Below are 14,018 nucleotides of genomic sequence, written 5' to 3' on the forward strand. Positions count from 1 at the left end.
TGTTCAAACACTTCTTGGACAACAGGTAGGAGGAACAACAGTTGGATCTTGGGAGCTGTCGAAGCTCCTCCTCAGCTTTATGAATATAGGCTGAGAGAAGTGGGTCTTTTCAGCCTGGAGAAAAGAACACTTCATGGAGCCTTTATAGCAGCTTTCAGCACATAAAGGGATTTTACAAGAATGCTGGAGAGGGACTTTACACAAGGACATGTGGTGATAGGACAAAGCCTTAAGCAAAGAACAACAGGTTTAAATTAGATATTAGGAAGAAATTCTTTACTGTACGCATGGTAAGGCACTGGAACAGGTTTCCCAGAGAAATTGTAACTGTGCAATCCCTGGGGATGCTCCAACATTAACTCTTTTATTGTTTTATGATCTCACCTATGGACTTAAGCACATGCAATGGGGCTCTATAATCTTCCTCCTATGAAACATTGTGGACACAAATCACACCATAAAGACAGAAATTGACTCTCATGTATCATGCTGACATCATCTATGTAGCTGACTATAAAGCATACTATATTTATGCTGTATTTCAGATTTCTAACGATAAATCTTGAATGCAATCTGAAGTATAACCTGAACTTTTTGAGTGTGCAAAACATGAAAAAACCTAGACAGGAACACTGATTAACAAAATTTAAAAAAGATTAGGACATACAAAGCATTCTGCACAACAAAAGGAAAGGAAATATAGGATGTTGGGTTATTGTCAGATGACCAGATTTAACTCTACTTTGTGCGAAAGGACCCTCTTGTATGAAGCAGAAACATAGGGGTCCATCCAAAGCAAGATGTAAAAACAATTTCCACTAAAAATTTAAGACATGATAATGAAGATTTTAAAATGCATCCTTTAATGCCCTGGGGAAATGTTCATCCACTAAATAATTTTATATACCTTTACCTAAGCATTTACCAAAATGTTTGACCAAAATCCCAAGGTCTTGCAAGGTTGTGCTGTTTAACAGTATGGCCTGCCAAAATTCTGGTTTCTGTTAATTACCAAAAAAATATAGCAGATCTAGACAAAAAAGCTATGGGATAGGATGACATATGATTTTGTTTAAACTTATCAGTTCAATGGTGCATTTCAGAGTTGTTGATATCAAACTGTTATTTTACTTCTCATACAGAAACTGAATAAATGAAGAGAATATTTACAATAACAAAGGAAGCGAAAAAAGCAATTTTTTTTTTTTTAAATTACTCTACCTGTGTAATGAGTTAGGTAAACCAAACGTTTGGCAATCATTATAAAATATACCGATTCCAGAACTTTACAAAATACTGAACTTCAGTCAGCAAATCTTCTGTCTTGCCTGATAAGGTAGTGCCTTCTTAAGAATTTTGTCATGTTTTCAAATTAGCTTATAAAATCTACAGCTCTGCTGGTGATACACAGCTTAACACTTTTTTTTAATGTGTTAAATGTTTGAATGTACTGACATTTACCAGGAATGATCAGGTAAAAAGAGGAAAGTCAGAAAACTGTTCTCGTTTTGATGTCAAGTAATGCTTCAAAATTAAACATAAGTGTTCCTGGCACTGAAGACGCAGTCTTTACTTTCTGATTACAGAGGCAGAAACTTGGACCAGCTGTTTAGTGATTATTCATTTCTTGAAATCCCCATATTTAATGTCTTTTCTGAAGTGACAATAGAATTTATCTGAGCTCCTTCCTTTCTTACTTCTCTTACAACGTTTTAATACCAACAAGTAATTTCACAATTATAAGCCGCACCTGATTATAAGCTGCATTTCTGGGCGTCGGCAACTTTTCGTTCTTTGTCCATATATGTCTGGGTTACAATACAGGATGTGATAAAAGGTATCTATTCTATCACCATCTGTTGAGGGTGGGGGCACTGATCCTTATCTCAACGGCAGATACTCTGCTAATGGGCCATCCATTGAAGACAGGCAGGGCATTGTTCTTTATCCTTTTCACAACCCATCCTTCCTCCAGCGAGTCATTTTCTGCTAATGGCCCATGGAGTCCCACTGTGTGACTGATAAAATTACTGCATCCCATTGGAAGTTGCTCCAGACAGGGGGAAGAGCCCAACATTTCTTACCAAGATAAAAACAGAGGTTTTGGGACACTAAGGGAGCCCCTTTCTCCACTGGACTCCAGAGGAAAACCGGATTTCTTCACATCACCACTGGATCCCCGCAGGGAAACTGCACCTTGTACAGGAGCACTGCTTCAACTGAACCACATCTGTCACTGCAGGAGGATGCAGCCACCATTTAATGGGATTGCTACCAACACACTGCCTGACAGGGCGTCAGGGTGTACTCTGACTTAGTCAGCATTTGGGATTTATTCCTTTGTAGTATTGTATTTCTATTTTAATTTCCCTAGTAAAGAACTGTTATTCCTAATTCCCATATATTTGTTTGGAAGCCCTTTGATTTCAAAATTACAATAATTTGAAGGGAGGGGTTTTACAGTCTCCATTTCAAAGAGAGGGACCTGCCTTTCAGACACCTATCCTCCAAACTAGGACAATATATAAGCCTCACCTAATTATAAGCCGCACTTCTGGGTGTTGGCAACTTTTCGTTCTTTGTCCATACATAAGCCGCACCTGATTATAAGCTGCACTTCCAGGTTCGGACCAAAATTTTAGTCAAAATGGTGCAGCTTATAATCATAAAATTACTGTAATTTTTAAAATTTGCCTAGTTACAAACTAGAAAGATACACATTTCAAAAAATGGCAGTATCTTTCAGAAACAACTACTACCAAGGCTGCACATTGCACAAAAAAATTTAAGCAAAACATACTACTAGGATCTGTGAAAGTACCTTGTGCAGTATGAGAACGCGAGCTAGTCTTATAGCATTGTTACATTGTTTTGAAGCATCTTTCAAAGGAGGTTTCTTTAACAAAAGAAATATTTAAGGAGAAGATCTATAAAATATGAATACTCTCTGACACACTCTACCCCCTTTGGGTAACTTACGACACTGAATTGTTTACACCTGTCTCACAATGTAAAAAAGTTCTTAATTGACAAGTTTTTTGGATGGCAGCAATAAAAGAAATACATGACTATAAATGCAAATCTGCATATAAAAGCAATTATGAGTATTTGCAATACCGTGTATTTGGACTTCACTAGGGGAATATCTTTACTGTAAAAGAAGAATTGTTGTTCTGCAGCTTTCTCTCTAAGCCTTTTGTCTCTCAGAATAGTGGGGTATAGTTTTGCAAGATGGAAAAACATTGTAGTAGGTCTGAATCTTGCTTGTCAGAGAACAATTTCAACTTAAACTTCAATGCAGCACACTGAACTACTTTAAAAAATGAAGTCTACAGCTTGTGCTGGACTCATCAACCTGAACAATGACGTGTACTTAGCTGACCAACCCTAGCCTTCCTTAAAAGAATGTGCATAGGTGAAAGCAAAGTCATCTCCTGAATTATAATTTATTGTTTGTACATGAAAATTCAATGACATATGGCACATCAAAAACAGAATCACTGAGACATTATGACAGGTAATAAAAAATTAGGAAAAAAATTATTCTCAAAGTATCTTTTCTCCTTTTGTCTTTAATATTCTCATTTGATTTTCTTATAGTAAGGTTATGATCTGGAAACCTTTAAAAGTCAGACATTGAAATGGAGAAAGTAAAAGCCACAGAATTACTCCACAGTGATACTTTATAATATTAATGAAAAAAATTAATTCTTTGTATTTACTACACCATGTAAAAGTATCTCAGCTTCTTCATAATGGCTTTGTTTAACAGGCAACTCAAACACAACTGAATGTTTAATCAAAATGTCTTCAGAGAGTTAAACAGATTTTTGAGCAGTCTATTTGATTCCACATCATTATAAATCACACATGGACAAAAAAACCCAAAACCCTTCTTCCTCTTCATCAAATGCAATAGGGGTCAGAAATCTTTTTTAAAAATAATTATTTTATCTTTATCTGTATTGCTAATTACTTTAATGAAGAAGTCCCTAACTCTCAACTCTGAACCCAATCTACACAGCAGGAATATTAGCATCTTTTTAAACCACATAGTCTCCTTTAAAATTGTTTTGCTTATGAAGACCTTGAAATTAATATCATATCAAGTTTCTGAACTAGAACATAAGCTGTGCACCCTCATAAAATTTAACTGCATCTCTACATTGAAATTTTGAATTTAATTAATGGAAGTCAAGACAATAGAGAGGAGAACTGTCGCAACGCTGTCCTATAAACATAGCTGGAGAAGTAGATCAGCTGTGCAATGTGTTTCCCTGTAAACTACACCACCAGAGGCTCATTCATACTGGCAATCCTGGAACCTCAAGACCCCTGCCCCAAAGAGGCTCATCTGTAAGCCCAGACCAGGCTGTTCAGGACTTCACCCAGTTCAACTACAAAATCCCCAGCAAAGGAGATAATCCAACCTCCTTTGGGCCTGGGTCCCACCCAACTGTTCTGCTGGGGAAAAAAAAATAAAAATATTTTCCTTATCTCCATCCTGAGCCTCTGGTATTTCATTTTGTGTTGCTGTCTCTCAAACCCCCATGACACACTGCTGTGAAAAGCACAGCTGTACCTCCTTCATCCTGCCAGTGGTGCTGAGGATGCTGCTGTATGCCCCGCAGCCATCCCTGCTCTCACTGAACCAGTGCCAATGACACCGTCTCTCCTCCCAGGCAAAGGACTCCAGCCTCATTGGCCTTCTTTCAACACCTGCCTGTCATTTTCTCTGTAGTTTTGAAGTGTTAGGGTGACCAAAGCTGTAACCTGTAAGCCAGATGTGGTCTAACAAGCCTGGCGCACAGCAGCAATAATTCCTGCCTTGATCTCTGACTGTCACAGTTGGCATAGCCACAGAATATTGTTGCCTTTCCTTGTAGAAATCCTAGGTGTTGTTCAGTTATACGAGGCATAAGCTGGTTTCCTTAAACAGCTATATACAAAGAGTCTTACAAATTAGTTACTGAAATATTAGCACAAATACCTGTTTCCTAAATATACAGTGAGTTAAAATTTCTGTTTGCTTTGAAACATTCTGTTCTAATGTAAAATTCACATTCAGCAAATTGGCTGTGACTTACAACAAAGAAATCATTAAAAAGAATACTTCTAAGAAGGTGTGTTTTCTTTTGGCAATACTTGTTAAACTGTCAAATTAATTTTTTTCAGCACCATTAAAAAAGTCTATTCTTTCAACCACTTGTTTAAGAAATCACTTTACCTGAAGTAGTGTGCATCAACAGATATTAAAAAACACGACAATGGGACACAATGTAGGTCTAATTTTTTATATAATCTGACATGGCATGTTTTATTACTTGACAGCTTATTATTTACGTAAGCTACAAGTCCCACAAATAACTGGACTAAACTAATGGTCTTCATTTTAATGGGATTCTGTTTATTGTGGGTTTGATTTTTTGTTTGGTTGGTTTTGTTTGTTTGGAGGTTTGTTTTGGTTTTTTTTTTGTTTTTTTTTGTCCTCAGAGCCATTTATTTAACTTTTTGTTTTTCTGTTTTAAAATTTATTTATTTATTTATTTATTTATTTATTAGAAAAAGAGGCAGAAATGTTAGATGCTTGCTATCAAAACTGTTCTACCATCATGTTATACAATTTATGAAACTGTCATTGCACAGATATTTGTTAAGAACATAAAACAGTGTCTTTACGGCAACCAAAAAGACATATAACTTAGTACATCTCTGCTGTCAATGGCCAAGATCAGATACAGAGATGAGTTTAATACAACAAATATATCATGAACCTTCTTCAATTTATTATTCCCATCAGATCCAGGACTTGTTATATTTGTGTACTCTTATAAAATACACTCTGGTGTACTCCTAGAACAGAAATGTAGAACTATTGCATGCTCTGTTGTTTTCTGCAGTTTCTATTACAGCTTTATAATGATACATCTGGAAATTCCATAAATACCTGGAATTGCTAAAAGTCAGAGAAAGCTCAAGTACAAATGACTGAGAATACAGTTTGCAAAAGAGATGCTGTTAGCTCCCACAGGTGTTTGACATTTGTCCCTTCTCCCTTCTCCCTAATCTCACATTTACTAACTCATAGGAGGTGACTTAAAACCCTTTATAAAGGAGTGTTTACTGACCCTCTCAGTTGAGAACGTGCTTGCCTTGACAGAAATAAATGTATACGGAATGAGAATGGACAGAATTAAAAAAAAAAAAAAAAGTGCCTAAGTGGCAATAAAATAAATGAAAAAAGAAATCATGTGCTTGTGATGCCATTTCAAAAGGATGGTTTTCTAGTCCCCGTTTTGCTTTACAAATGCATGCTTATATTGCCAAATTTCATGGAAATGAGCAGTACAGCCATTTAAAAGACATCAAATAAACATTCTTTTTATTACAGTGAAATGCAAATATCAAGTCTTAACAAGTAAATCTAGGGTCTGTAATTTTAAAACAGCAATAACAATAACCTCAGGCTATGTTTTTATTTTGCGGTTGACTTTATGAGAAGCAACTGTTATTTTTGTGTGGCACTTCAAGGAGGCAGAGGCATGCTCATTCCAGTTAAAACAGTGGCACTCTGGCAGTACTTGTGACAGAAAGTCAATGATTATTTGTCAATCTAATCATACTGTCCATCACACTGCTGATGACAAGGTTTTCGCCTATTTCAAATTTAAATGTCAGTGTTTACAGAAACATTTCTCAGAAAGATTAAACCTCAGAAAGACTATAAATGAACCCTGTAACATAATTATGTAATTAGGAAAGTTCTAACAGATTTTCACAAAGCCCAGGTAATTACACTGGAAGTTTCTTAATAGACAGTTAGATGATAGCAATGAATGTTCTGCCTATCTACGGCTGCCCTTTCACAGTCATGCAAAAACACACCTTCATTTAAGAAGACAGGAATTTAACAGACAGACCTAGTCTCCATATCAGTCTTGAACAAGCAAAGAAGATATAAAACCAAAGAAATCATGTCTCTGAGATAGATAAGAATCTTTGTCTTTTTAGATGGAAAATACTCATCTTTTTTTTTTTCCTCAAATACAGGAAATCAATATAAGTGAGAAAGACTTGATTTTACGACTATAAGGCGCACCCTTTTGACTAAAATTTTGGCCTGAACCCGTAAGTGCACCTTATAGTCCGTTGCACCTTATATATAGAAAAAGTTCGGAAATTTGCCAACCCGGAAGTGGGAACCGTGATGGGGGGGCAGTGCCACGGGCCCGCCGAGTTGTGAGGGGGGGTGGGAGCAGGTGGCCGCGGTTGGCAGGAGCCACGCGGAGAGGGAGGGAGCCGGTGGCTGCGGGTGGCCCCAGCGGCTGGGAACCGTGCCGGGAGGGAGGGAGCCTGTGGCCACAGAAGCCCCGAGCCGCGAGTTGCGGCCACCCTGAGCCAACTCAGAAGTGCAAGCTGTGGCTGCACCACGGCAGCCCTGAGTTGCCTGGAACCGCAGGTAGCCCCGAGCCACCCTCCCCAAGCCGCTCCGGACCATGGTAGCTCCAAGCCAAGCCATGCCAGCCAGCACTGGGTAGGAGTGCTGAGGCCCGTGGTATGGGGAGGGTGCCTGGGGCTGCGTTTAAAGGCTACGCCAAATCTGTGAAAAATGTTTGCAATTTGAGCATCTGCCAGTAAACCCTGCAATTGCGCGATTCCGTTACTAATTTGTTACTTTATTGTGCACGGCACGGATCCTCCCTGCAAAAAAAAAAGTGCGCCTAATAATGCGGTGAGCCTTATAGTCATGAAATTACTGTACATTCACATTTGATTGTCATTTCCAGCTGGAACTAAACTGATGTAATAAAATAAATCTGACAAAGTTTGCAAGCTGTCTAAATTTCAGAATTACTGAATACCTTAAAACAACAAAATCAACCATGAAACAGTTTACATTTGGGACTCATAATGGAGAACAATATGCAAATTTGTTTTGAATATTCTTTAGAACAGATAGCATACAGATGCTTTGAATTGGTAGCCTAAAGGAAGAGTAAAATACTCAAAACTGTGTTTAATACTCCACAGAATTCAAACACATTTATATTTCAGTATTTTCCTTGCAAATTCTGACAAAATACGATCATCCTACTAGATTCAGAAAGTCCAAAATGATCCAAGTCATGAGTCCAAGATCTACTACTGTTACTGTAGTTAGAGAAAATTTTAATGACTTTCTTCATTGTCAATTTTATTTACAGCCAGTTTTTAGGCTCTAAGAGAAACTATGGTGTTCTGTGATTCTGAAGGGTTCTATTCATCAAAGAAGTTGTTAATTCTTCAGCCATCAAGCCCATTCATGCCTACAGGATTCCTCACAGACAAAGCTATTCTCCCCAACCCCTAAGTGCAAAGTAACCTGTGTGACAGCTAGAATGGGTGACAGGTCTAGAACATTGGTTCCAGCCAGGAAAGGGTTAATTTTTGCACTAGCCAGGAGGAGGCATTATTAAGACCCAGAGGTCATTCCATACCACCTCACATTCTCAGGAGAGAGGAAGGATCCCTACTGTAGTAGGGATCCCCTTCCTGTAGTAGGAAGTGAGCAGTTGAGTAATGTCAGGGTCTGTATGATGAGCAATTGCATGCGAACAGTTTGCCTTTCCTGTACACACTTTGTTATTAATACACTTGCTGTTTCTGTCTGTTCTCTTATTTCATTGCTGTTTCCAGTAAACTGTTCTTACCTCAACCCATGATCTTCAATCTCTGTGCCTTCAGTGGTCCTCTCCAGTTTGATGTGGTGGGGAGGGGAGGGGGAATTGAGAGGAGAATGGTTTGGAGCATTTCCATGGGAACACTAAACTGGGGAAGACATACTCCTAAAGACATACTTCTTCAGCAGAAACATTTTTGTCTACTAGAAAAAAATTCTTTTTCAAATCATCTACCTGGTGTCATTTGCCAAAACTACCAAAGCACCTGGAGAGATCTTATTTCCACATCTGGGAAAAAATATATACGCAATAAATTCATTATAATGCAGGTAATGTTAAGAGTGGGCAATTTATTGGAAATTTATTGCAAATCAATTGCAGCAGCAGCAAAAATGGGGAAACCAGAGCAAGTGCGCTTAAGTGTTTATTTAAGTTTGTTACCCATTCTTATATTACTGTATTATGTCATAAAACAATGTATCAAAGAATGGAAAGTTTTTCCTTAACAAAGGAAAGACGTGCTAAGTAGTCCTGCCACTGAATAACCCTCCTTATATTGGCCTTTACGGGAATAGAAGAAGTTAAAATACAGCAATTGCCCATCTGAAAACATCATGGTGGTAGGTGTCTATTGTGCTTAAAATATGGTTTGGTGGGTAAGGTTCTGCCACGTCCTTGCCAAAAAACAATTTACGTACAAAAACTGAGCATAAAGAAGTATGGTAACAGGCATCCCAATCTGAATTCATAGTTGATCATATGAAATTTTTTAAAATTAAAAATAAATTACATATTTTTCACTAAACTTCTCTATACTCATTTGCTTTAGAAATCCTCTTTTATTTAATGTGTAGGAACATCAATTGCTTTCTACTTGGAAAACATGATTTTTAAACTTTTGTATTTATTTACTGAGTAGTAAAAATAATTTGTCTAGCAACACTTTTTAAGATTAAATTAACTTTCTGTATGCTATTTTTGACTTCCAATAACTTAAACTCTCTTCACTGACATCCACTCCTGAATTCTTCCACTTTCAGGATTCTTCACATCTCTTACAGGACCTACAACTTATAAAAAAATTACCAGACTCTAAAATTCATTTTTTTCCAAGGAGCAGTAGATGTTGTGACTCCAAATCACATCCATTAACATCCCAGCAAAATCCAAGAGGATTGCTCTATCCCTTATCCCATCTGTTACTCACAGCTCATCAGTTACCTTTAGACTAACAAAACTTCGGCATTTGAGAGACTGCTTTTATTTTTCTCGCTCTTCCTCTACTGTTTTCCTACAGTACTGTATTATAGTATGTTGCATAATTTTCACAATAACAATCTCCAACTTTTTCTGTATTTTACTAGCATCTCAGCTGATTTGAAATATAAACAGAAAGAAATAAACCCTCCACCTTAAGTGCTACAGGAAGCACATAAAACAGGTAAGACATTTTTCAACAGAAAAAAATGCCTCCTTAAAAAGTAGATTTCCCTTTCTGCCCATCATTTTCACTACTTCATTCTTCCTTCCCCTTGGCTGCAAAAGAACTCTAAATTTTCTCCTTTATTCAGAAGGTTGATTTGACAGTGCACAACAAATACCAGATCCATCCATTTTGAACACACACAGACATACACGCAAAATTTGGCAATGTCTTTTAATATGTATTATCTGTCTACCTACTTACTATCTATCTACTTAGATGCTTACTAATTTGGATGTTTATTTTAAAATTTTAAAAAAATTAAATATATTGACACAAAGGCTCTTTTTAAATGATAGTGTAACAGTGTCTCAGAACAGGCACTATTATATGAGAGGATTGCAAAAAACACCACGAAGTTCTTCTACAATATGCAAAGAATAGAAAAGCAAATATTCTTAATATAATATTGAATATTCATGCTTTCTCAAAACAACTTGAATAAAAATTGCTTTCAGTGCTTACTGCAAGGATCTTTTGCATCAAGACTGATGCAATTTCCAAACGTAAGTACGTTTTTGGAATCCAAAGAAACCTAATAGAGCAAGAAATATGAAGGCCACTTGTGAATCAAACTGTTGTTAATTCTAGGGGTAAAAAAATAAGGAGTCACACAACATGAGAAATGGCACTGTTCTGTTGGAAACATCAACATATGGTCATGACCCATGCCAGTAACACCAGGATCCCAGTTCTTCCTGTTTAAGTCACAGACCCCTGATATAACAAATTTATCTTTCCTCTAGGTCAAAAGTGAAGTTGCAACCTTTCAAGTATTCATTATTAAGAACAAAACCCAAGTGGCTGGCCTAGAAATGCTTTGTGAAATCTAGGTGAGGTAACTGAAGGAATGTACTATCACAACAGCTTTGTCTTTTTAACTTTGTGCCTAGTAAAAGGCATGAATTATATCACTAATAATCCTGAAAACAGACAACATTCTCCATCCAGCGAAGATGAAAATAAAAAATTTATTTGATCCCTTGTTAAAAACAAGAGTAAGTAGGTATGCTGCTGTCAATATCCTTTTTAGGTCTGCCTCAGTAAAATTAACCTTAGCTTTCTTGCCAGTCTATCAGTAATAAAAACTTCAGGAAAAAAAAAACAAAAAAAAAACCAAAAAAAAACCTGACCTCCACTCCTTGCTTTAATAAACACAGGAAAGGAATGAAAGTCACTCTCTCACAGAAGGAAGCTGATGTTTGCAGTACTATCTTCACAGTATGTCCAAAGAGAGTGCTGTTATTTTGCAGTACAAGAGAACTAGCAAATTCTAAAGGAAAAACAAAGTATTATCCAGGAGAAAGAAAGTAAATCATACAGAGGTAAGAACAGTCAGGAATGACTATCTGCCTATGAAATAATAACCATGGACATTACTATTTTCAATAATTTTATTTTTCCTCTATATTTGAAACATTTAGAAATACAGAAGTTATACAAATTTTGAATTCCTATTTGTTTTTCAAAATTCATTATTAGAATGTTCTTACACTACAGAATTTTCTTATGGTGAGGAGCCTTGAACTACAACTGCAATTGATGAAGTGTACAGTAATTTCACGAATACAAGCCACACGGACTATAAGCCGCATTGCCAGGTGTTGGCAAACATTTCATTCTTTGTCCATAAATAAGCCGCACCCAACTATAAGCCGCTCTGTCGTTCGCAGTGAGGACCCGCGTGCAACAAAGTTGCCAAACAGTAACAGAATCACGGCAAGGCGGGGTTTACTGGCTCAGCTCGGGCTGTGAGGGCTCGGTCCACTCGGGGCTGCCGACCGGGCTGGGTGGCCCAGCTCGGCGCTGCCACTCGACGGGGCCGCTCGGGGCTGGTTGCCGCTGCCCCTGGGCTCGTTCACCCCGGCCCGGCGATGCCCCGCGGTGGCAGCGGGGCACAAAGCCTGCCGGCACCTGGGGCGGTGGTGGGAGGCGGAGATGGAGCCCCCCCGCTCCCACCGCGGTGGGAGGGGACGGGAGCCCGCTAGCACCCATGGCGGCGGCAGCAGGAGGGGACGGGAGCCCCCCCACTCGTGTGGCGGCAGGCAGGGACAGGAGCCCTCCGCCTCCCCCCGAGCCACAGGGCTGGCAGGAGAGAGCCCCCTGCCTCCCTCCCGAGCCGCGGGGATGGCAGCACGGAGCCCCAGCCTCCCCCAGGCTGCGGGAGAGGAAGGAAGGAGGGAGCTCCCGTCTCACTCCCACTCCTGCGCTGCCAGCAGGCATCCCGGCTCCACCCCCTGTGCAACAGAGTAACCAATGTGTAACAGTCGCGTAAACCCAGGTTTTACTGGCCGGTGCTCAGCTCAGCACCTCGATTTGCATTCCTGGCATTGGAATTGTCAGAAAATTATTCACATATTGGCCGCTCCTGAGTGTTAGCTGCATTTCCGGTGTGGGAGCAAAGTTTTAGTCAAAATGGTGCGTCTTGTATTCATGAAATTACTGTAATTGGAAGATCCTTTTGAATATGTGAAGTATCAAAAGTCACCAAGCCAAAATTGATACTGTATAAACTTCTACCAATATTTGACAAGAGCAAAAAATGACATCAGCTGTGCCTTTAGGAGAGAACAACCAGCTTCCCGCTCCATATATCAGATTTGTTCCTATTAATAACATCAATTATGAAATTTCTGGAAGACAAAATTAAAAATTGATCACTCAAAACACTACCTATACCATTTTAGTTGACTCTGAATTCCACTATTAATGGAATTGCACTATTAGTGCAACCTACTGCTCAAACACTGGATTTAATGACTGTATCCAAAACTTTGTGGTATATGCATCAGTTTCAATAGAGTTCCTAACAGATTTAGTATACCACTTTCTTTAACGAAAAATGACCAATTCTTTCACTTGTTTTAAAAAGATAGTAAATCATGAGAGTAATCAATATGCTTGCTATAATTAAGAAAATGGGGGAAAATAATAGTGACATTTAGTTTAAAAGTAAAAATAATTTACCATAATCCAAATTAATAATATGTAGCTTTTAAATTCTGTTCTGGTGGCATTTCAAAATATGGACATTACCACTTGACTACAGATCTATCATCAGTATTTAAGATTTGACCCATATTTCCTCGAAATATATAAATATTTGTTAATGAAGAAAAGAAAAAAGACCAGGAAATTGAAGTTGTAAAAGATAAAACATAAAAAATCCTTAATTTTAATTATTAAAACAGTCTATTTATTTTTAAACTTAGTTTATTATTTCAAATATATATATTTACATTTTCTGAGCACCTGGAAGTAACTATGCTACTGAGAAAATGTATGTGTGTTTCCCCCTTACAAGCCGAAGTAAATTAAATATAATGAATTTACTAAAAACAATTTACAGTAATTTCACGATTATAAGCCGCACTGATTATAAGCCGCACTTCTGGGTTTCAGCAACTTTTTGGTTTTTGTCCATATATAAGCCGCACCTGATTATAAGCCGCATGTTACAATACAGAGTGTGATCAAAGGTATCTGTTCTATCACCATCTGTTGAGGGTGGGGACAGTGATCCTTATCTCAATGGCAGATAATCTGCTAATGGGCCATCCATTGAAACCAGGCAGGGCATTGTTCTTTATCTTTTCACACCCCATCCTTCCTCCAGCCAGTCATTTTCTGCTAATGGCCCATTGAGTCCCACTGCGTGACTGATAAAATTACTGCATCCCATTGAAAGTTGCTCCAGCCAGGGGGAAGAGCCCAACATTTCTTACCAAGATAAAAACAGAGGTTTTGGGACACTAAGGGAGCCCCTTTCTCCACTGGACTCCAGAGGAAAACCGGATTTCTCCACATCACCACTGGACCTCCAGAGGGAAACTGCACCTTCTGCAGGAACACTGCTTCAACTGAGCCACATCTGT

At 38.3% G+C, this 14,018-nt stretch overlaps 1 protein-coding gene across 50 annotated transcripts in view; it reads right to left on the reverse strand.

Annotated features, from left to right (window-relative positions):
• The window catches only part of PTPRD (protein tyrosine phosphatase receptor type D), a 1,216,292-nt gene that overhangs the window by 196,673 nt on the left and 1,005,601 nt on the right, over positions 1-14,018 (reverse strand). The gene's annotated exons all lie outside the window — the stretch shown is intronic.

The sequence above is a fragment of the Catharus ustulatus genome, chromosome Z, assembly GCF_009819885.2.
Source record: "Catharus ustulatus isolate bCatUst1 chromosome Z, bCatUst1.pri.v2, whole genome shotgun sequence".
Taxonomy (NCBI): domain Eukaryota; kingdom Metazoa; phylum Chordata; class Aves; order Passeriformes; family Turdidae; genus Catharus; species Catharus ustulatus.